The sequence below is a fragment of the Cavia porcellus genome, unplaced genomic scaffold (assembly GCF_034190915.1).
Source record: "Cavia porcellus strain 051 isolate PalLab524CR breed Dunkin Hartley unplaced genomic scaffold, mCavPor4.1 scaffold_4, whole genome shotgun sequence".
Lineage (NCBI taxonomy): Eukaryota > Metazoa > Chordata > Mammalia > Rodentia > Caviidae > Cavia > Cavia porcellus.
Window position 1 is genome coordinate 38,107,234 of NW_026947487.1, and position 22,770 is coordinate 38,130,003.

The 22,770-nt window shown below is 33.7% G+C and overlaps 1 protein-coding gene across 6 annotated transcripts in view; it reads left to right on the forward strand.

Annotated features, from left to right (window-relative positions):
- Window positions 1-22,770, forward strand: part of Gpc5 (glypican 5) — a 1,275,996-nt gene that overhangs the window by 427,700 nt on the left and 825,526 nt on the right. The window lies entirely within an intron of this gene.

A 22,770-nucleotide genomic window follows, 5' to 3' on the forward strand; every position in this document is an offset into this window, starting at 1 on the left:
TTTTTCACTTGATTTAATTTAACTTTTCTTGATTGTTGATACATCTGTTGCAACCTGTATCTAGTCTTTTTAGTGGCTTGCCTAGGAGCTGTAACCACAATAGCAATATATTTTCCTGCTGTTATTTATTCTTTGTTTCATGGATATCTACTTTCAAGAATTTAAATTGGTATGTTACTAAGATTTTTTGCATTTCCCAGATTTTCACCTATAACTACTTTTTATTTATAATTTTGGAAATATGTTTAACTGATATATAAAATATCAAAAAAGTTTTTAAAAAATTTCCAGTGTTCCTCAAATGTACATTGGCATAGATTATTTAATGGTCATTCCAAAATGATCTTTGAAATAATACAGTTTGTCACATAGGGCAATTATTGAATGTAATTTTAAATTGATAAACTAGCTTTTGATGGCTTGCAATTAATGTTCATTTAGCATTCTACACTTCATACAAATTTAAGAAGATCATGTGTTCAGGCTGGTTATACAATTTTTAAAGCCCAGTGCAAAATTAAAGTGTAGACACTCTGTTCAGAAGTTCTGAGGGATCTCAAAATGGCCATAACGGAGAAGGCCTGGGGAATCCAAAACAAGCTGACTGCCTGTGACACTTGCTATGTGTGTGTCAGGGATCTTCATTTTCTTTCTTTTTTCAGTTCACCTGTTAGTTTGAACGTGAACCTTTAAATTCAGAAGAAATGCTAAAAAAATTCTATACCAGAATGTTTTAAAAATTACAAAATATTAGAAACTATACAGAAATGAAAGCATAAGTCCAATTCATACACCCAACCTCAGTTTTACATATGGAGTTCTTCTCTGAATTCTGACTAAATATTTCGATTATATGCCTACTTTTGAACATCTGTAAAGATCATTTTGTATGATTTTAGCCTAAACTATGGCTTCTAGAAATTTGAATTAACTTTTTCAAGTTTTACTCTAAGCAAATAATTCAAAGATAACTTTGTTTTCTATTGAATTAGGTGGAGTTATGCTAAATTGTCACTATTTGGCTTCTTCTGTCATACAGTAGTTATTGGTTTTCCCCTAATACATGGCGCCTTATTAGACATATGAAAGTGGGATCCGTACAACCTGCACCCTAGTGGACACTCACTTACCCTTTCCTAAACACACAGTGGCTCTTCTATTCTCTATGCTAAGGCCATCCGCCCTCTTCACCATTCCTCATGTGAGGGATTTTCCAGGGCTGTCCACATGTCAGTTAAATGACTTTAACCATTCAGTGTGTTAATGTCTGTTTAAGATTTGACATTCGTTATTGAAAAGAATGGTCTGAATGTTGACCACCAGCTCTGTAGTGAAACATGTTTACTAGCTCTCACGGCCTAAAACAGCATAAACTGTGACTGAATTTTCTTGGAAACTTCTGAACAATATGTCTGCTAGCACAAACTTGTGCAATTTATATGTGAAGCCTGAAGAATTCTCATATTCTTTTTAAACCTTATCGGCTGGAAGTAACCTTCTCTGTGATGCCCCATAATTTTCCATTGTTTTTAAAAGCAAAACAATAGCATGTCCTTGAAAAAATGCAGTTTTTTCACCCTCTAAAATCTGAGAATGGTTCCTGCAATAGGGTGTCATAGACCTAGCTAATATAATTGGCAGTAACCTCCATAATCTTGGAATATGAATATTGTGTGTTCTTCAGGGGTTGTGTATAACAGCAAAAAACAACTCGATATGGATGTAGTTGCACACACCTATAATCCCCAGCACTCTTGGAAGCTGAGGCAGGAAGATTGCAAGTTCAAGGCCAACCTGAAAAACTTAAACAAAAACTTGTTTTCAAAATAAAAACAAAATAAATAAATGACTAGGAATGAAGCTCAGTGTGAAGACCCCTGGGTTTGATCCTCAGAACCAAAAACAACAACAAAACTGTTTCAAACAGAGGATGAGGAAGGAATGGGGGAGGGAAGGAGAAGGAGATTAAAAAAGGAAATAACAGGTATTATGTACACATGCCTACTCCCTAAGATGACTGCAAACTTCATGTACTGCAAACACACAGTAAAAAAAGAAGAAAAATTTATAATCTAAATATGCAATTTTATGATGATAAACTAAGACAAAAATAATATTAATAGAATGTAAAGCAATGAACTTCTAAAAATTTGATCTACTGATCATTTTCCACCAGCCTATTTGTACAAAAGCTCAAAAGGAGAAAATTCTTGCTTATGTGGAGCTCTGCTGTCCATTTGAATTCTGTAGCAATCCTACTACATTGACAAACAATAGCAGCAGCAAGATACTATGTCTGAATAGACCATGGCTTAACCAAACAAAAGTTAGCTTAAACACATAGAGTTCAGTGTCAGTCAGGGCACCATCCTGCACCTCGAAGCTCTGGCACATGAACTTTACAGTACTGAAACCAGAAAAAGAGTTATATAATGAGGCCCATCCTTCTTAGTGCCCCAGCCAGCAGCAATACACAGTCCACGCCATATCTTAGTGAATTAGTCAGATATTTTCACATGACACCAAAATAACTAGACGTCTGTGAAGTATTTGATAGTGCATAAATATTTGCTGAGCATTAAATGTCTATTTCAAATTTTTTATACTTTAGTAATATGTTCCCTTATTTCTCTTCTAAATCTTTATATAACATGATATAAAAACACTATTCTATATGAATAATTTCCCTATGTTTCATGAAATTTTCCATAAAAAGCAAAACCAGTTTTCAAATGGCAAGCTTGTCATAACAAGTGAGCTACAGAGGATTCAATGTTTTATCTTCTGAAAAATGCTAGAATGTCAAAATTTTGTGTATCAAGTGTGTATCAAAGATGCTTTAATAGACTGCTGGTGCCTTGTGTGATGCAGGATGTGATTGCTTTTGAATGTTTGGTCTCTCTAACCTCTGACTATGTGCGAAGACTGTAGACTCTTGGACTTGTCCAAGATTTTGCTTCCAGAAGATTGCTAGCTATGCTCTAATGCTGGAGTCAGTGCAGAAAATTTAAGGCGTACAGAGCATAGATAGTACCAACTTTATCTTTTAGTCCTTCACATTTAGCTTGAACTTGGTGTTAGCTGGATTTTAAATTCTTTGGCTGACATGAAATAAAACTTCAGCTTCCTACTAGACAGACAGCTCCAAAGCAGACTCTTAAGCCCAGTACATGCCAAATTAGTTCTTTTCCTCAAAATCTTGTTCCTTTTTCAGAGTTTCCAATTCTTATTACAGATAACACAAGTCAGGCAATCATTTGGACTTAACACTTCAGAGTCTCTGAACTAGGTTGTCTATATTTGCTGTTCTTTATAGTCAGTCTTATCCCAAGAAAAGTTCCTTCCAATTCATATCTCACCTTTATTCCTCTCAGTGAAGCCATATGCATAGTGACCATCAAATAAACTCATCAATACCTGTCCTAGCATCAAAACTGTCTCTCCACATTGAGAGCTTTGTCACTATCATCCCTTTGAAGCAGAGTTTAGGCCAAGTTTCTTTAAACGTCTTCCAGTGAAACTCAAAATGAGGACTTTTAGTATGTGTTATGTGTAGGAAAGAGGCAGAAGAAAATTTCAGGACATAAATTTATACAACTTTAAGTTGAATTGAGTTTGTTTTTGTTTCTGCTGTGGTAATATTAATTAGAGATTTTTAAAAAGGTGTTGCATATACACAATTTTCTTGATCTACTTAACAAAGGAATTTGGTTTTTTTTAGGAGCATTTTTACAAAGATCAAATTCTCAGAGATTCCTCAGAATCAACAGAATGCAACCCAGATACACTGGCCTTAGGTCAGGGCTCCTGCAGCAGCCATCTTCCTCCCCTTTCTGTTAGCACTGCCCAGCTGTGTGCCTTCCACTTCATGTCTCAGTGCTTACTGTGTTTTTACACTGCTTTTCCTCTTTTGGGAAAAAAAAGCTATTTATCAAGAGTAAGTCCCCTTTACCTTTTGAAATTTATTGAGACTTTCTTATTCTTACATTCCTGTTCATAGTAATCTCTCACAGGATGTTTCCAAAGAAGGGAAGAAAAGCTATTTTAATGGAATGTTCACTGTGTGTCTGACAAAGAGCTAGGCATCTACACATGCTATTTATTATTTAATGATTTTATTATTTAGTGAGGAAGTGTTTTTAAAGTCTCATTCTTTTAGATTAAAAGTACTGAAACATACAGAATTCCAGCCATGTGTGTGATGTTTCACACCTTTACTAGGAAAACTATAACTTAAAGTTATCTCCAAAAGTTCCATTTGCTGCTTATTCCTCATTACTTTGTTTTTATTTCTGTTGTAGTAATTAATGGGTTTACCATGTGTGATAGTGATTTGGAGTTGAGTCATTCCCATCGGAATGGAACCTCTATGAAAACAGACACTATGTTCACTTGCTATGGAACTATCATATAAATATACATGTCTTTCTGAATACACATTAATTTGAACTGGATCAGGGCTGTTATATTAGCTATCCATGTAATGTTTATTGGTGTCTATGTAATGGATAATAGCTCTATATTCATTCAAATTAATATGAAATTATACTTGGAATGAGGCAATATTTGGTCACACATAATACGTGTGTCCTCATGGATGCCTGTGCTGGGCTTCTCTGAACTCTTCTAGTGCTCTTGGATAATCTCTAAGACTCAACTGCTACACAGTAAGGAACTTACTTTTCAAAGTGACAATCCAACTCCATAGTGTACGTAAGCATAAGAAAAGAGACTTTATGGGACTGTACCAATGTGAGAAAAATCAGAATTTAAATGAAGGGTCAGAAGTAGGCCAGATGCAAATACTTTAAATAGTTAATTGAAAGCATTTTCTACATGTACCTTGTTCCAGGAGCAGTAGTTAAGCGCTCTAAAGAGGGGGTTAAGTATCAAGACAGGCTCAAAAATATTTTCCTCCACTAGACTAAGGCATGACCCTCGGCAGTTACACATTACAGATTGCTCCCTAAATTATCATTCTGAGAGTAAGTCTGTTTTTAAGTACATACTATGATGCAAGTGTATTCTGCATAATGCAGTTGACTGATGCTGGCTGCCCAGTAGTCACTAAAAATAAGAGTGCTTACTTTTTATTTTAAAAAATGTGGGCCTCCTCCAAGGTCAATCTTGGGATTTAAGTTTTATTGAAAGAAGAGAATAGTTGGCAGCTGAAGAATTTACGCTGTTTCCTGGCTGAACATTGCCCCTTTCTTGCCCTACGAACATTGTTGGTGTCTTGAAAATGATTTAGATTGTAGCATGATATATTTGGTCATGTTTGAGTAGTAGGAAAAATATAAGTGGTTGAGAGTCCCATATTCTTTACAAAGGCAGCCAGAATCCAGATGTTCTCAAATCTGTCAAGGTTGGGGTGATGTCTCGCTTGGGCCATTGACATCAAGTCTTCTGTCAGAGTCTTATCAACATATATTTTACAGAAAGTTCTGAAAAATATATCACGGGATTAAAATGTGCTTTTAGTGCCCTTTATCTGTCACAATGATCTTGCTGCATAAGAATGCCATATTCTCTGGGTCAATTTTTGCTATCCAATATCTAAAAATCAGACTTTTCTAGAATATTGCTGCTCTGTCTTTCAGGCTTTTTGCAAGTAAAATCTTGGAGATTTATTTTAATTCTTCAATGCATATTAAATAGCAGGTTATAATATTGTCATAATGTTTCTTAGGGCTTAGTTATACCCATAGGATTGCTTCACATGTGCTCTTCAAATTCCCATTCCAGAGAATTAAAGTATTTTCTTTCATCTTATCTAGATCCATTTTATTTGATAACTATAAAAATTGTACAGATGATCTTTTCAGTCCTAAAGTAAGTCTTTTCTGTTGTTAGAAAGGCTTATCACTCTCACTTATTACTTCAATAAAGTTCTTTTATTTCTGAGTAAGTCATTTATACTTCTTTCTTCTAAGGATTTATTGATGAATCTTTCTTTGAATTAAAGTACAAATTTCCACACTTCTCTCCTTTCCAGGTATATTTACTTGTTTCAGCAAAAAAGGTGGACTGAGCACTTTTGACAAGTACTTTTGGAGACTTAAGAGTTAGAAGACATAGACATAGTCTTTGCTCTGATAGAATATAGTTTATTGGGGAGGATATATAGGGACCAAATTATAATGTATACAACTATATCTCAGAAAGGAAGAGTTATGATGCTATGAGGAAAAAATAACTTACTGAGAAAGTTACCCTTTTTTCTCTGGAAGGTAATTGTGACTTCACTACATAAGAAAAGGTGCCATATGTGAAGACTGTAGGAAAGAAAGAAGAAAGGCAGGGATGTGATAGCAAATGCATACAGTAAGTGATGAGAAAATATTTAGAACATAAAAAAATGAAAGAGAATTGCTATGGCTAACTCAGAGAGCAAAGGAGTTGGATAAGATGATACTGGAAATGTACAATAGTAGATCCACATAGTGCCTTGTAATGGCTAAGTGATTGAAAACTTATTAAGGAACAGAAAACCATACAAGAGCTCTAAGCTGAAGCATCTGTTAAATAGATTTTATCAGAAAAAGTAACCACTCTAACTATAGTAGGTGTAGAAGTTGAGGGGAACCTGAAACAGATCATTCTGTTTAAACTGAGCTCTGAGTCTCAGAAAGTCACAGAATGAAGTCATGGTTAAAAGGAGGTTTTGTAAGAAGCACAGGAGATGTTTCTCTTCTGCCTGACCCTCCATTCAGCACAATGTATACTGGTTGTCTCCTCTTTTCTGGGTTCTAACAGTCGCCAAGCTCAGGTGATAGGATGACTCACCAACTTTGTAGGATCCTTTTGGAGACATACAATGAAGTCTTGGGGCCTGGTTGACCTTGGAGGGCCAGGACCAAAATACTAGCTGCTCTGATCATGCAGATTTTTATCTCTAGCTTTGGTTTATAAGTCTCAATTGATGAACATTCAGAAGGTTATATATACCCATACTGAGGGGAAGTGATATGTGAAAGCCTCATAACCTCATCTGGACTTCATAACCTCACAAAGTACTTTCAGATATAAAATATCACCAAGGAAGTGATATTTTATTTATCCATAATGGCTGCATTAGAGGTCATATTCTAAGAGAATGTTTTTCTGCCTATGAAGGTAATAGTGCCAAAGTTTTACAGGGAGAATTTGAAATCAAGAACAAAAAGCATTTTAGCAAATGTTACGACATTATTATATTAGAAATATTAGATTTTTGTTATTATCTCTGAAGTTCATCTAAATTTTTATTTTCTCAATTACTTAATTTTGTCAAATTATACAATATTAAGTGACATATGTAAACCCTTATCAAATTTGTTACTTTTAGTAAAGTGTCTTTTAAGGAGAAGATACTTTTTTTGGTGTACTTTGTATGTTACTAATGTCCAGTCTCATTATTAGGGTGACACTGTCTAGACTGAATAGTGTTTAGAGATGTCTCAATGTTATAACATATTTATGTAACAATCATATCAACATGAACCTTAAGTTTACCATCCTAAGCAACTTTAGGCTAGAAATCATAGGCATGGTAAGATGTTTTCATAATTTTGTATATTTGAAGACCTCTATACTGGGAAACGTGAGTGTATTCAATATACCAAGAAGTCTTTCACCAAAGAAATCTCAAGTTATTATACCTATAATACAATAGATGTTGCATATACAAAATCATTATTTAAAAGATGTCATCTTGATTGCCTAACAGGCTGGACAAAAACATGTTTTTAACTTTAAGGACATATATACCTTTATCTTTCCAAACAGTTTAAACTAGCTTATTGTTGCCATGTGAAAAGTAAGCATTTGGGCTAATATTATGAATGTCTGTTTATCTATAAGCCCACTTAAATATAACTTTTAGAAAATAACATATAAAAACACAGAAAAAAACATAAACATTAACCACATCATACATAAGATTTATGTTACCAGATTTTAAGGTTCTTTTTTAAGTCCTGGGTAAGCCTCAACCCTAGAAATGTTTGTTTTGTTTTTTACCCTTCGATGTTTTATGTGTGTTTGTCTGTAACCCCAAAACCTGTGTAACTGGTTTTCTATGGAAAGTCTCCAAAGAGCCAGAAGTTTATAAGGACAAAAATTAAAAGAGAAAAAGAAATCAATATAAACTCAAAAAGTCTTTAATGAGCAACATCTAATACTTTAACCAGATATTTAAAGCAACAGGCAGACAAATAAGCAAGAGAATATATAAAAAAATATGTAAAACACCCAGATTTAATCAGCATACATTCTTAGATGCATTTGCTATGTTGAATTATAATACTTTTTCATAGTTTTACATTTATAACTATAATGTAAACTAATTATAATTTTTTAGGAGGCATCATAGCACATTTTAGGTGAATCATAATAGAGTTCTCTGGTAATAGGTTATACCAATAAGAGTTACAGGAGGAAAAGAGAGAAGAGCTATAAATTATTAGATGCAATTTTTACTTTCCTCTTTATTTTAAACCTAGGTTTATAGCCTGGCCTCTTTTGTGCCCAGAAAACAAGAACTGTTTTAAGAAGGATCCTAGTTTGATGATCTACCCTGATCACTGGAGTAGCTGCCTCCAAATGGATTCCTTAGGGCCCTTTGTATTAAGAGTCACCGATCCTTTGATAACCACTGCTGTTTCGTATGTAGATGTTTCTAAAGGGACAGACCCACTAAATGTGCAAGTGTTATGATTTATATTTTTCCAATTCTCAGGAGGGATGGTGTATCCAGACAATGTAAAGTCATACAAAAAGACTAATCAATGCTGTTTTTTTAAAAAAAAATTCTGGGGTGAAAGAAGTCCTAGATTTCAAGTATGTATCCAAGGGATAGGAGAGTGCTTTTCTCTTTGGTGTGAAACGCCTAATCCTATATGCTAGGCACAGGAGCTTTATCTGTCAGGTTTGTTACTGTTACCTGAACTCTCACAATCCAAGGGTAGAAAAGACAGTTGGGACTAAAAGGTTTCTCATGGTGGCTCTCTGATGCTTAGTGAAAAACTCTCTAAATAGAAAGAAAACAATAGGTAGCATGTAAAAGTTGGAGTTGAGAGACTATAACAGTGAAAAAAAATTGTTCTCCAAATCTCTTCTACCACCAGGGAAATGACAGAAGAGACATAAGGTTATAAGTCTACCCAATCAAAATAGAAGCAAAACAGTTAAAATCCTGTGTATCTCCTAAATGGAATCACAGTTAACAAGAACATATTGGGGAGGAAATAGTTCATAAAAACTCCCCATTAGGGTCTTATTTCCTACCTTTAACCCCAGGTCTTGGCTGGACCTCCAAATATGAAACAATTCTATACAAACTAAGATTATAGTTTCATGATGTTGAGACTGACGTTATGGACAAAAAGGAGGAGGTTAGAAGAGTATTTATTGGAAATAAGAAAAGATATAATTCCTGCCACCAGGAGAAGATTCCAAATGAAAACCCAAATTGTCTGTTCCCCTTGCTCTTGTATAGATAGATAGAGCACAGGAGAATGTTAGTTGCAAAGAAAACAAGTTCAGAGGAATTGAACAAGTGTTCCTCAAAGTCTAGACCAGAGATGCAGAGGAATTGTCAACTAACAGTATATTCTGTATAAGAACCTTTTCCCTTTTTCCTGTGTTGACAGCCATTTTATAAGCTAATTAACTAAACTATTATGTCCTATCACAAAGCTACATAAATATGGAAGGATGAGTGAATGGACTATAGCTCCAATTCACAACAGTAGAGTAAGGAAAAAGAAAAGAAAGAAAGATATGAAGCTCATTGCAGAGGTAACTTTGGAATTACTAAACGCTTGTTTGTCAGGACAGTGAGAAATCATGGATCTATAGTGTGATCTTTGAGCCTCTTGGAAAGTTGTTCTGGTGAAATCCTAACTCTTGATGCGATGGTATTACAAGATAGGAAATTAGAGAAGAGGCTCAGCCTTGAAATAGAGTCCTCGTGTTTGGAATGAGTACCCCTGTAATTAAGACCCAACAGCTGCTGAACCCCTTCCAGCAAGTGTGGATGCATCGAAGAGAACCAATACATAGGAAAAGAGCATTTGTTTAGTCTTAGATATGTTTTTGTAACAAAAGTAAGCTTGTTTTTATCTATTTTCTTAAAGCATACAATTCTATTATTATGGAATCCAGTCTACCATATGAGGGGATACACCCAGTATATTCCATTTATAGAGAAAATAGCAAGTATTCATCTCATTACTTTAGGAACTTCTTTGCTTTAGTATCTCAATAACATGGATATCACTTTTTAAATTAGCTCAAGTTCTTAAAAAACATAGACAGAAGGAAACAAATTTAAACATGAGGGTTTGTTTACTTGCAAGTCTGTATACTCCCTGGATGAGTCCTTGGAGTTAACTACTAAGTAGCCTAGGGAGGAATTTCATTGCAGCCTTGAAATTTTCCAGGGCGATGGACCGTCCTTCTCTGCCTGTCACCAGTGGTCTCCAAATCATGCATTCTAACGATTACAAGTAAGTTCTCTTGGTAGGGTTGGCAACTTGTAAGCACAGTGGTGGAGTAGTGGAGAGCTGCACCATGCAGCCTTCTATTAAGCAGGTGTGAATGCGTGCTGGTTTATTTGTTTTCAAGTTTCTTTCTACATGTATCCACAATTGAAACAATAGTATTTTTAACTTTCACTACAGATTTTTGCTCAATGCACATGATCCTTAATGAATGCTTGAGTCAGTTATCTTGGGAAACTTCAGAAGATAAAGGTGCCTAATAGATTGATAGTCTCTCTACTGAATTATCTTCATTCAGATATCTTTATTTATTGAATATTGACACATTTTTTGAACAATAGAGAAAAAGTATGACAACTTGCTTCAAAATATTAAAATATCTTGGAAAATACAAGTCTATTTTTAATGTGAAGTGTATGATCAGAGTTAACTGTGCTTCTGGAGAAGAAAAGATTGGAGATAAGAAACTGGGCCAGCAAGTTAAAATCTATGGCAGAGTGTTGAAATCTTCACAGGTAAATGCCTTAATATTGATCTTTTATATAGGTTTGAAGAGCTGTCATGAAGATCTATTGACTTATGTGGCTAGAGATGAAGGTTATAGATACCTTTTCCAGATGGTTTTCTCTACATAAGGTCTTACAAAAATATAGCTCGACTTGTTTTGAAAGATCCATTAGGAGAAAGAAAATGTATTTTCCAAGATTTGATATACAGACACACTAGGTTCAATTTTTGAACTCATTTCTGAATTATTTATAGGCTTACTGAAAGAGATCAAGACAAACAAGTGTAAGTGGAGGCTAGACAGATAAATCTAAAGGTGGGAAATAGCCTTGACTCCCAGGAGTGACTGAGGGAAACCCAGGAATTAAGCATGTTTTCATTTTCCTACCATATTAGAGAACAAAAAGTAACAACATGTAGCTAAAACTTGACTTCTTTATATTGGCCCCCCCAAAAAAATTGGCAATATTTTATGAAAAAACTTGTGAGACTTTTTAAAGGATCAGAGAATTTGGTACTCTGGAGAGTCAGGATAAGGAATTAAGGGTGTTTACACCTCACTTCTTCAAAGAAAGACACTTAATTCTTTTATTGTATGTTTTATGTATCCCAGTACCACTTATCTCTAATTCATTCTCTACTATGAAATTGACAAATGTGGTCAAATTAAAATGTTTGTATAAAACTTGATACTTAACCACTGATATGCATTGACTGAAAGAAGAAAGATATTTAAAGTTGTTACTATATTAGTTTTCAAGATTTATAATAGCAGTAAAAAAAGAATAGCTTTGTATTAAGTTTTGTTTGTATGAATATGTATAAATGTAGTTTGTGCGATACCTAATCCCTTTTGATACATGAAGTATAACTAAGGTCATTACTCAGGTAATTATAACTGTGGTTATTATTCAGGCAATATAATATTTGGAGTTAAGAAAAATATCACTATTAAAAACTCTGCTTTTAATTATCTTTTTGAGAATGTCTATTAATTTATATTTATGTAATTATCAAATGGACAGTTATAAAAAAAACGTCAGGAGTAGAGGTTTTAGTGAGAGTGCTAACATGTATAAAAGAAATTTGTCTGTTTTCTTCATTATACAGGCCAGCCAGATGAGATTTTACCCATGTACATATAATTGGCTACTAATCTAAAAATATTTTTTAGAAATATAACATTGATGAACTGAAAGTTGCCTCTTTATGTGACATATGATGAAACAAAGATTCAGAAATATTTTTTCTCTTTCTAAGAACATTGGTTAATTGAACATATAACAAAAGACTAAAATTCCAATCTCTAGTATGAATTTTCTTCTATCTCATATAATGCCACAAAGGTGAATTCCAGTACCATATGCTACCATTAAACATCTTAAGAATTAATGTTTTCTAAATTAGTTAACATACTCATTTTTTCTGGAATAAGATAGAATCTGTGTTTTGATTTCTGTATTACCCAAAGATGCCAAGCACTTTTTCACATATGCACTGGACAGTTGTGCGTTTTTTGTTACTATGCCTATGCAGTACATACTGTTTATACTTGTCATAGGAAACAGGTGTGGATACTTAACATACCTTATTCTTTTTATTGTCCTTTCCCTCACCTCCATCTATCTCTAAATCCCCTTCTCAGTTGCAAAGATTATCTCCCTTTTCCATAATCTCTATCTTACATTTTGTTTCAATTTTTTATATTTTGTGTATCTCATGTAAGAGAAATTATGTTACATTTAAAATTGTGTGTCCAAAATATTTCCTTTAACATTCAAGTTTCAAGATGCATTTATTTTCCCCACAAATGACTCAGATTTATCCTTCTCTATGGTAGAGTTGTACTCCACTTAGTAAAACTACCACATTTTCTTTATCCATTCATCAGTTGATGGACATATGATGGCTGCTTCCGAGATTTAGCTGTTATGATTTGTGCTACTATAAACATAGGTGTGGCTGCATCACTGTGTTATGATGTTTTATCTCTGATAGGAAGATCCTGGAATGGGAATAGCTGGGTTGACAGAATAAACCCCAATTGCATAAGACATAGCATTAAGAATTAAAAAAAAATGATTAAAAAGGAAAGTTTCTGCACAACAGAGGAAATAGTAGGGGAAAAAGAACCTACAGAATGAGAAAAGTTTGCTAGATATTCCTCTGAGAGACAATTGATGTCTAGAATTTAAAAAGAACTAAAAAAAAAAAAAAGCAATCTTCCCAAAATAAATTTTCACTCAGAAAATAACTATATAGAATGAATACTTTTCAGAAATAATACAAATGGCCATAAATACATAAAACATATTCAGCATCTCTGTCCATCAGAGATTTGTGAGTTAAAACAACTCTGAAATTCCATTTTACTCCAGAATGAACAGCTGTCATATGAAAGAAAGAAAGAAAGAAAGAAAGAAAGAAAGAAAGAAAGAAAGAAAAAGAAAAAAAAAGAAAGAAAGAGAAAAAAGAAAGTGTTCATGAGCTTGTGGAGAAAAAGTCATACTTCTACGTTGTTGGGGGAACGTAAACTGGTACAGCCATTAAGGAAATCAGTCTATACTCCTTTTGAAAAGTGTCTATTCATTTCAAATGCCCATTATTTAATTGGCTCTTTTATTATGGGAGGATCTAATTTTTTTGTTCTTCATGTATTCATATGAGTCCTCTGTCTAAGAAGTAGGTGGGCAAATTTTTCCCCGTGCTATAGCTTGTTTCCCTGTGCATAGTTGTTTTCTTTGCTGTATAAACACTTTTTAAATTTGATGTAGTCCTATTTTCTGACTCATTCATTGGTGTTATTTCTTATGCAACTGTCATTCTTTCAGAACATACTTGTTTCTGCCTATGTTTTCAATGTTTTACCTATTTTTTTTTTCTTCTGGCAGATTTAGTGCTTCTGTTTTTATATATAAATGTTTGATTGTTTTGATTTGATTTGACTGAAGGATGAGATATACAGATCTAGATTCATTCTTCTGGATATAGATAGCCAGTCTTCCCAGCACTATCTTTTAAAGGGGTTATCATTTTTCCCAGAGTATTTTTAGTCCCTTTATTGAAGGTCAGATAATCTGAAGGTGCATGATGTTTTTTTATCATCCTCAGTTATGTTCTCTTGATGAGCATGTCAGTTTTGTGCTGATGCCATGCCATTTTTATCACTGTAGACTTATAACAAAGCTTGAAATCCATTATTATGATGCCTCCTGCTTTGTTCTTGTTGTCCAAGATTTTTATTTTACTATTATGGGTCTCTTCTGGTTCTGTAAAAAAAATTAGATTTCTTTTTTGTTGTTGTTCTTCTTCTATGAAGGATGATGTTGATATTTTCATTGAGATTGAATTAAATCTGTAGATCATCTTTAGTAGTATGGTCATTTTGGCAATATTGTTTATGCCTATCCAATTATACATGCATACCCATGTCTTTCATGGTAGCTCAATCTTAGAAGCAGCCTACATTCCTATCAACAGAAGAAGAGATAATATGAAATATATATATATATATATATATATATATATATATATATATATTAGCATCCTTTATAGCCAAAATGTTCTACCTGTGAAAACTTAAATCTCTAACTTTTCTGTTCAGTTGTTGTTCCACTATAGTTCAAATTGGACCCTCTTTAGACCTTCCTTCCCTTAGTGCTTACATGGCCTCACCCTGTGTTCATCCAGTTTAGATGCCATTGTCTGTCAGTTCACAGGACTCTTTTTCTCTTCCTAGCCAAGCTACTGAATCATTGTTGTTATGTTAATGTCTCTCCGGCATGCATCCTACATCCTTTCACTTGTGATCTGTGTTAGGTTTTGGATATGATGTCCCCCCTGGACTCATGGGTTGGGGGTTTGATCTTCAATATAGCAGTGTTCAGAAGTAGGGCTGTTAGGAAATGATTGGACTATGAGGATTAATCCATTGATGAGTTCAAAACTCAGTTGGGTTAATCAAGTCTCTGAGGACATGGCTTTGACAGGTATTATTTCGTCCCTGACCCATTCTTGCTGGTTCCCTCATCCTCTACTTCCTGGTCCTCATGGTATGAGCAGCTTTTGTGTTGTATCCTCTTCTGCCATAATGTGTCTGCCTCTGTAAGGCCTAAGACAATGAAGCCAGCTGATCGTGGATTAAAACCGTGAGCCCAAATTGATTTTTTCAGGTGTGTGGTCACAATGACAAAAAGCTGACTAGCATCATCCATTTGGCTCTCGTGGACATTCCTCTGCTTTTGCTTTCACAGGTGGACTGAGTGCCTTGTTCTTCCACATCCCTCAAGATCATAATGTGGTGGAACAACCATGATGGCTCGAATTTCAGGGGTCCGTGAGGGATAGTCTCTCCAGGTTTATGTCTAGGGTCAGGTTCTAGCTCCAAGGGGCTCTTGATTCATGTTTCCTGAATCATTTGACTAAAGAAAATAAGCAAATTGAAGTGTCAAAGCCAAGCAGTGCTATTTATTTGTAATTTAAGAGGCAACAAAAGTAGTTTATATGCACATTTTCTGCAATATACACTTGATAAATCAAGGCAAAATATCTTCTTTCCTCCAATCTCTCCTTTATTGAGATAAAATGCTAAAAATGTACATATTTGAGATGTACTTCCTTATGTTGTCTTGAATTTATAAACTGCGCAATAACTGACAAACTACCTGAGGATATAATTAGTATATGTATCACCTCTCAATTGATTTGACTTATTTATTTGGTGTTGAGAACAGTTCAGATATACTTCTTAGGAAATTTCTTATACATGGTACAATATGTTAGATCTTCAGTCAGTTATTTTCTTAATATTGTTTTGTATGCTTTGATATAGACTTTTGTATAAAAATTGTTCTTTGTTACTTGACTACAAAAGAAGCACCATTTCTACTCGGAATTCTGTGGTCACTATCGTTAATTTTAGAATAAATTCTTATGCAGCTTTAGCTACTACCTTTCTAGTTACGCTTATTTTATCATCCAACCTGGTGCAAACAGTCCATCAGGTCTCTAACAAGAGAACAATGACACCAAAAAATGGAAATCTATACTATGAGCAGGTCTTATATCAAGCCTTTCTGATTAATTCTCCCTTTGTTTCAATGTCTAACTCATCCTGACTGAATCAATCAAAAAGCTATTACTTTCATATGTGGAAGCATTGCTCTCAAAATCAATAAAAACACAGCTCATTTTTAATATGCAATATATTACAAGATTGAAAATTCCCATTTACTTGAGATAGAAATTTAAGAAAAAGTACAGTATTTGGAAAATTCTTGTTGGAAATATATATGTGTATATGTAAGTTTTATCACAGGCTTTATCTTTCATAATTTTTATCACAAATAACATATATATTTGTATGTAAGTATGTAATTTAAAGGAAAGTGAATTGGTTACTGGCAAACCATTGCCTAAGTCTTAGGTCTTAATTATAGGCACTGAATACATCAGCCTCATTAATAAAGTTTAATCACAATCCATAATTCTACATTAAAAATGACATTGGCCATCCAAAAATAGCTCTTACAGAACTTGTACTTAAGTTCTTCATTGAGGCATTGAAGACCTCTAGATGCATAATTGTGAAATAAACATCCTTCATTAATAGGGAATAAGTACAAGCTCGGTCTTCTATTTGAGAATGGTTAATTAGATTTAATATCTGTAGACAGCAATACCTGTTTCCTGACATGCTTTAATCATTGCTCATCTGCACTTCTACTATAATTATGCATGCTTGTGATATCAAAGTTGAGACAATAATCAATCAACTTTTGTGTATAATTCATTCATGCTTCTTGGTTTATTTCATTTGAAAATACGTAATGCTGGTATAAAATGTATAATTACGTATTGAACAAACTTCTTGCTTTACAGATGCTTGGCATCAGATTTTAACAGTTAAACAGGTGTGATACATTATACTCTATATTTTGGAAATTTTCACAATACTTTATTGTTTATTGAAGTTTTTTTTAAAGTGATTGTCCATGAACTTTCTGTATGATTTTTGTGAATGTTATCACATTTTCATGGGAGAGAACTTTTAGATCATTAAAAGTTGACAGTTTTCAGTGTCATGTGTTTGTATTAGAGACTACTGAGTTTGGTAGTTGGGTGATGGATGAATTTTTACCAAATGATGGATAACTGCTCGTTCTATTATGGCATTTCATCTATCAACTATTCTTGATATGGTTGATTACAAATTTCTGACTCAATTTTTGTGAATTAACTGAGGTGAAGGTGAGACCTGTGTGAAGTTTCACTAATACAAATTTGTTCCTCTTGGGAGGAGGGATTATATTATTTGTTGAGATTTCTTTTCATGTGAGTCTTTTACTGTCAGATTTCATGTTCTGTCAGGCTCATCTTTTCTGTATTAGCTGAAATAGAGACTTATGTTCTTAAATGATTTCTACATGACTTGGAAAATTTATGATACAGGTTTCGTATTCCTTCTAGTAAGTTATAAAGAGAAATAACTTTTTAAATAAGAAAATGATGTACGTTTCTGGTGATCTATGGTAGGGCAAGCCCTATGTAGTCCACACATCACATTGGTGGGATTAAAAACTTAAAAAAACAAATAACTGAGTGGTCTCAAAAGTAAATAAAAATCGAAGGATTTTGAGGGTTAGTCAGAATTTGGAGTGGTACCCTAAACTGGTGGGAATACACATTACAGTTCTCTTAGTCAAAAAACCAGAATGACAAAAATAAGAAACAATTTTTAGCACTCATGAAAAAATAGGTAATGTAACAATGGGAAGAACCATAAACAGAGTTAGAATCAGAAGGATAAAATTATCATTAAATAATATAAAGTGAAAAAATTTCAAGCATAAAATAAAATTGGAAAAGGCAATGAAGTATAAGGAAAAAAAATGACATAAAATAGAACCTGGCATAAGTTTGTTATCTCTCTTAATTTTAATAGTTTTGAATCTGTGATTTTGGTTTATTTCTCATATATGTATAATAGTCTGAGTTACTTTTAATGCCTTTATAATTTTTTTTTTGTCTTTTTGAGATGGAAAAAGTTCAGACTGGTCTCAAGTTCACTTTGTAGCCAGGCTGGCCTCAAACTTACCATAATCCTCTTCCCTCAGCATCCTGAGTGCTGGGATTACAGGCATATGCCACCAGGCCTGCCTCCGGTGTGTGCAGGATTTTCCTATTTATTTTTTTTTTTAATAAATTAGCAATGTACCTGCAATATGTGTTATATTACAATGAAAAAAGAGCATTCATGCATTCCAGCATAAAATTTAAGGTGATAAAACACGAAGAGACCATGCAAGCAACATACAAGACTATAGGGAAGAAGAGGCCAGAAAGAGAATCAGAAACTGGAAAAATTCATGAAAGAAACAGAATATGACAAATCACTTCAGAAAAAAATGGAATGAAAAAGGGAATAAGGAAAATCAGATGATTATCAGGAGGATAAATGAGAGAGGACAATAAATCCTCATCCCCTTCCAAAATATAAAAGAATTGAAAACAGAATTAAGACAGGGCACCGTGTGTGTGTGTGTGTGTGTGTGTGTGTGTGTGTGTGTGTAATATATATATAATACTTGTATATATTTACATTATCGGAATGTTCAACTCCAACATATATCTGTGTATAATAATCAGACTTCAAAATTAAGAAAGTGTAATTTGTATGCAGTGACAACATGTGATATAACCTGGAATTAGGAATCTTTCTTTAATAATTTTGATGACAGTGATATTTATAATTAAACAATTTTTTCCTATAAAACACAATTTCAAAAAATAATAAAATGATCTAGGATCTTTTGCAGTGAAGTCCAACCTCATCAGAAGTTTCTTTGTTGTTGTTATTGTGTCGTTGCTGTTGTAGCTGCTGCTCCTGTTTTCGGAGTATTTTTCTGTAATTTAAGCAGGCTCTGCCAGGTCGCTCTTGCTTCCCATTGCAAGTTTCCTGGCCGCCTCGGTGAATCTGGAGAGCGAACAGCAGATGTCGCTGTTGGATGAAAGGAACTCTTCCTTAAGCTCACGGTCTTTGGAGACCAAATACTGGGGTTTACTGATAAAGGGAAAGAAAGGGGGAAAAAAAGATTTAAAATTAAACACAAAACCTTGAGTTAGTTTCACAACTTGGACTGCTACCTTAGGACATGGAATTTAAGCCAGATTTACAATTAATTGCACTTTTTCATTAGAAATAAAAGCTTTTTGCCCCAGTAGACATGAATTCCTGTGTCTTATTTGTGCTACTCTAAACCAACTTTTTCAACATATTCCTGTAGGTTTAACAATAGCTAGATTTCATTATTCCATACAGTACTTTTACAACCAGCTTGGCATTAGTAACCAATGCCCAAGGAAGAGGCTTTTAGTATTTTGTTTATTTAATTTCATTGAATTTTTTTGGTACCAGAGATTGAATTTATAACCTCACACCTGTGCTGCTGAGCTATATCCCCAGCAAGCAGCTCTTAATATTAAAATGTAGAGTTGAGCAAAATTACAATACCTTATTTCAGCATCCTCATCTCCATAGAGTTCACCTGCTAAAATATTTTACTGTGCAATGTTACGCTTTCAGGTGTGCACAGCTCAATTTTTATTCACAATGAAAATTCAAATCTAGACAGTTTTAATAGGCTTTATTCCATTGAAAAATAGACAACCCATTTTATAAATACTTCTACAGGACTTAGACTCTCACTTGTCTATGCTTATCCTGCTCCTTTCTTCAGCTGAATTTTCAAGTAATTTCTCACTTTCTGGAACAGAAATTCTTCTAGGCTCTACCATATGTCAGAATGGTATATTTTTACTAATTAATTTTGTTTAATTTTGGTTTCTATTTTTTGACTTCATAATTTATATCTACTCAACCAGTTTTAATCTTAATCTCTTCATAGCAGAAAAACCAAGGTAGTGTGACATTTTAATCTTAATTTTAACGAATGGCCTCATATAATTCTTGCTGTGCAACATGCCACTGCAGCAGTTCAGAGAGTGAGTATGAAAAAGTAGCTGAGTAGAGCATTCTGTCCTTTGAGATACTTCATCTCAATTTATTTTGAAATTTGGTTTTATTTAATTAAATGTAATGGAATTCTGCCACTATTTTGACCCTAATTCTGTATGTGTACTTTGCCTCATGAGAGGGAAACAGGGAGGAAGGGAATTTCTCTCATTTCCCACTGACCACAGTGCTTGACTTAGGGGCACAGTAGTTCTTGGATGAATGGAACAGAGATTGAATTGATACCACAGAATTGTACTGTTTATTCCTGGTATGAATGATTTTAAGCTAATTATATATGGCAAGTGAAAATATAAGGTCTTTTAAAGACAGAATATTGGTATTTAAAATGCTCTTTACAGATACCCTATGAGTTACACATGAGCACCAGTGAGAAGCAGCAGCACCAATACCTGGTAATCATTTAACTCTTACAGAACTAATTACCATCTGGTGCACATTCTTAATGTTTCCTCATCAAACACCCTCATAAGCTATACCTTGGACATACCATATGTCTCTCCTAGATGGTGAAAACCATCTAAAAAGGAAAAGTCAAAACATAGTGACATGTCTCCTAACAAGCTATATAACCAGTGCTGCTAAATGAAAATTTACACTAATTTTATAGCTTTATTTTTATCCTGGGCACATAACACATCATAATGAAAACATATCCCAGGGTGTTGTAATGTAGATTCAAAGACCTTTGTATGTTGCTAACCAGTATGTAGGTGTTTAACAATCCACTTAAGAATAGAATGGGATAAAACTCAGATTCATATCTTTCCAGCATTCAAATTTTTAAAAATTTGATATCACCTCCAAGTTTATTTGTTTGCACTTAGTCATGACTATAATACTAGGTTTATTATTATTATTTGTATTAGTATTATTATGACAGATAATTCCTAACTATGAAAATCAGCAGTCAGAGATTAAGCAAGGAAAGCTAATGTCTAAAATACAAAGTCTGCTTTAAAAATTTACCTGTAGGGAAGCTCAATAAATGAGTTGTGAAAGAAAAAAATGAAAATAACTTTGGATGCACTTGTGGTTTAGAAAATACCTTCATATGACATAAACAAATAAGCTGTAAGTGGTCACTCTCCATAGCTGTGGTAGAAGTTAGCAGGAATAAATTCATTAATGAATAGTTTTGCTACAGTGGAAAGCCAAAGAAAAATAGAAATCAAATGAAATGTTTAGTCTATTTATATGTTTATTTTTGGTGTATGAAAATGGAAAAGCTAAATTCCTTTGGGTAATATCAAGTATAAAAGCACAAACCAGAGGTCACCTGATAAATTGATATTTTAATGTAAAGTTAATTTGAATGCATGATGAAAGTATTATATTTATTTTGAGGTAGGGAGGAAAGAGCATTGCATTTGTTTTGCAGTAAATATATATTGTCTTTATTGTAAGAGATTTGTGTGTCATTGTCAAACTGTCACTTTGTCATTGGACTACAGGAACTTCTTTGGTTCCACAGGAGAAGGGCATGTTAAATGTAAACCAGATGCTGGGTTATAGTAGCCTGAATTTAATATGCGTGTAGGTAATGTGTTATCATTAAATGAGTGATTAGATGTTTACAGGATTCCTGTTTCTTCTTATGTCCTCATTTAACCAGTTCTTATCAGAGTTTTGGATCCTCACTTGTAATTGTATAAAGCTTCAGACTCACTGAAAGAAGAATCACATTTGTTGAAAGCATAAAGGTTTCAGCCCAAGTAAATGAATGAGAAGGTTTTAATTCACAAGGGTTCAAATTCATTTCAGCCTGTCATATCCTACAAAGGAAAATCATCAGCCAGAAAGGGGCATTCAGGCATGATATTAAACAGCTGAGCGTGTCAAAATAATCACTCTGTGCTTATGGAGTTCTTTTCACAATGTCTGTGCTTGAGCTCTTGCCATCATGTGGGATTTTTACCCTTCCTGATAAACTGATCTGCTGTTTTCTAATGTAATTATCATGAAATTTTCTCTGCAATGCAAATTTAAACTAAGTCCATTGATTATAATTCTTGGAGTATTTGATGTAAACATTAAATACATTTAATTTGTAAAGTAGGTTTCCATATGGGGAGAATGCTATTTTTTGCTATTTATTGCCACATGGTGAATTGGATGTGCTTACTAGAAAATAACAATTTTCTTCATAACTTCCTGAACTCTCAAATAGAAATAGCTAACTGAAAGCTGACTTCCTAGTATCTACATTTTATTTTATTCTTTTAAGGCTTAGCAATATATTACCAGAAAGATTCATTTTCAGGTTATTCAGCAGCCTGACATTACTGCATTGAAGAAAACCACAAATTATTAATAATTATTTTAATGTTTCTCCTTAAAGTTAGTGTAGACCCAGAGAAAAATAATGAGCTTTTACAAATAGTAAATGGTAATAAAAATTCTTTGGAAATTTCATGGAATGTGATTCTATCAAAAAACCAGGAAATAATTTGTAACTTTCAATAACTAAGGCAGACTATGCATTAAATAGTATCTCAGTGAAATATCCTAGGTTCAGTATTAAAAAAAATGGGTGCTGTCTTGAAATGCAGTCATACTGTAATTCTATTTGTAGGATTACTATACATTTCTTCCAAAATAATTATTTGCAATTTCAGTATGTTTATTCTTTGTGTATTTGTTTGATCAAAAGATATCCCGTCCAATGTCTCGCTGACCCTGTGAGTTCAAAGTTTCCTTAAGTCGATACACAGTAGATGAAATGCCTTGGTCATCAGGTGAACA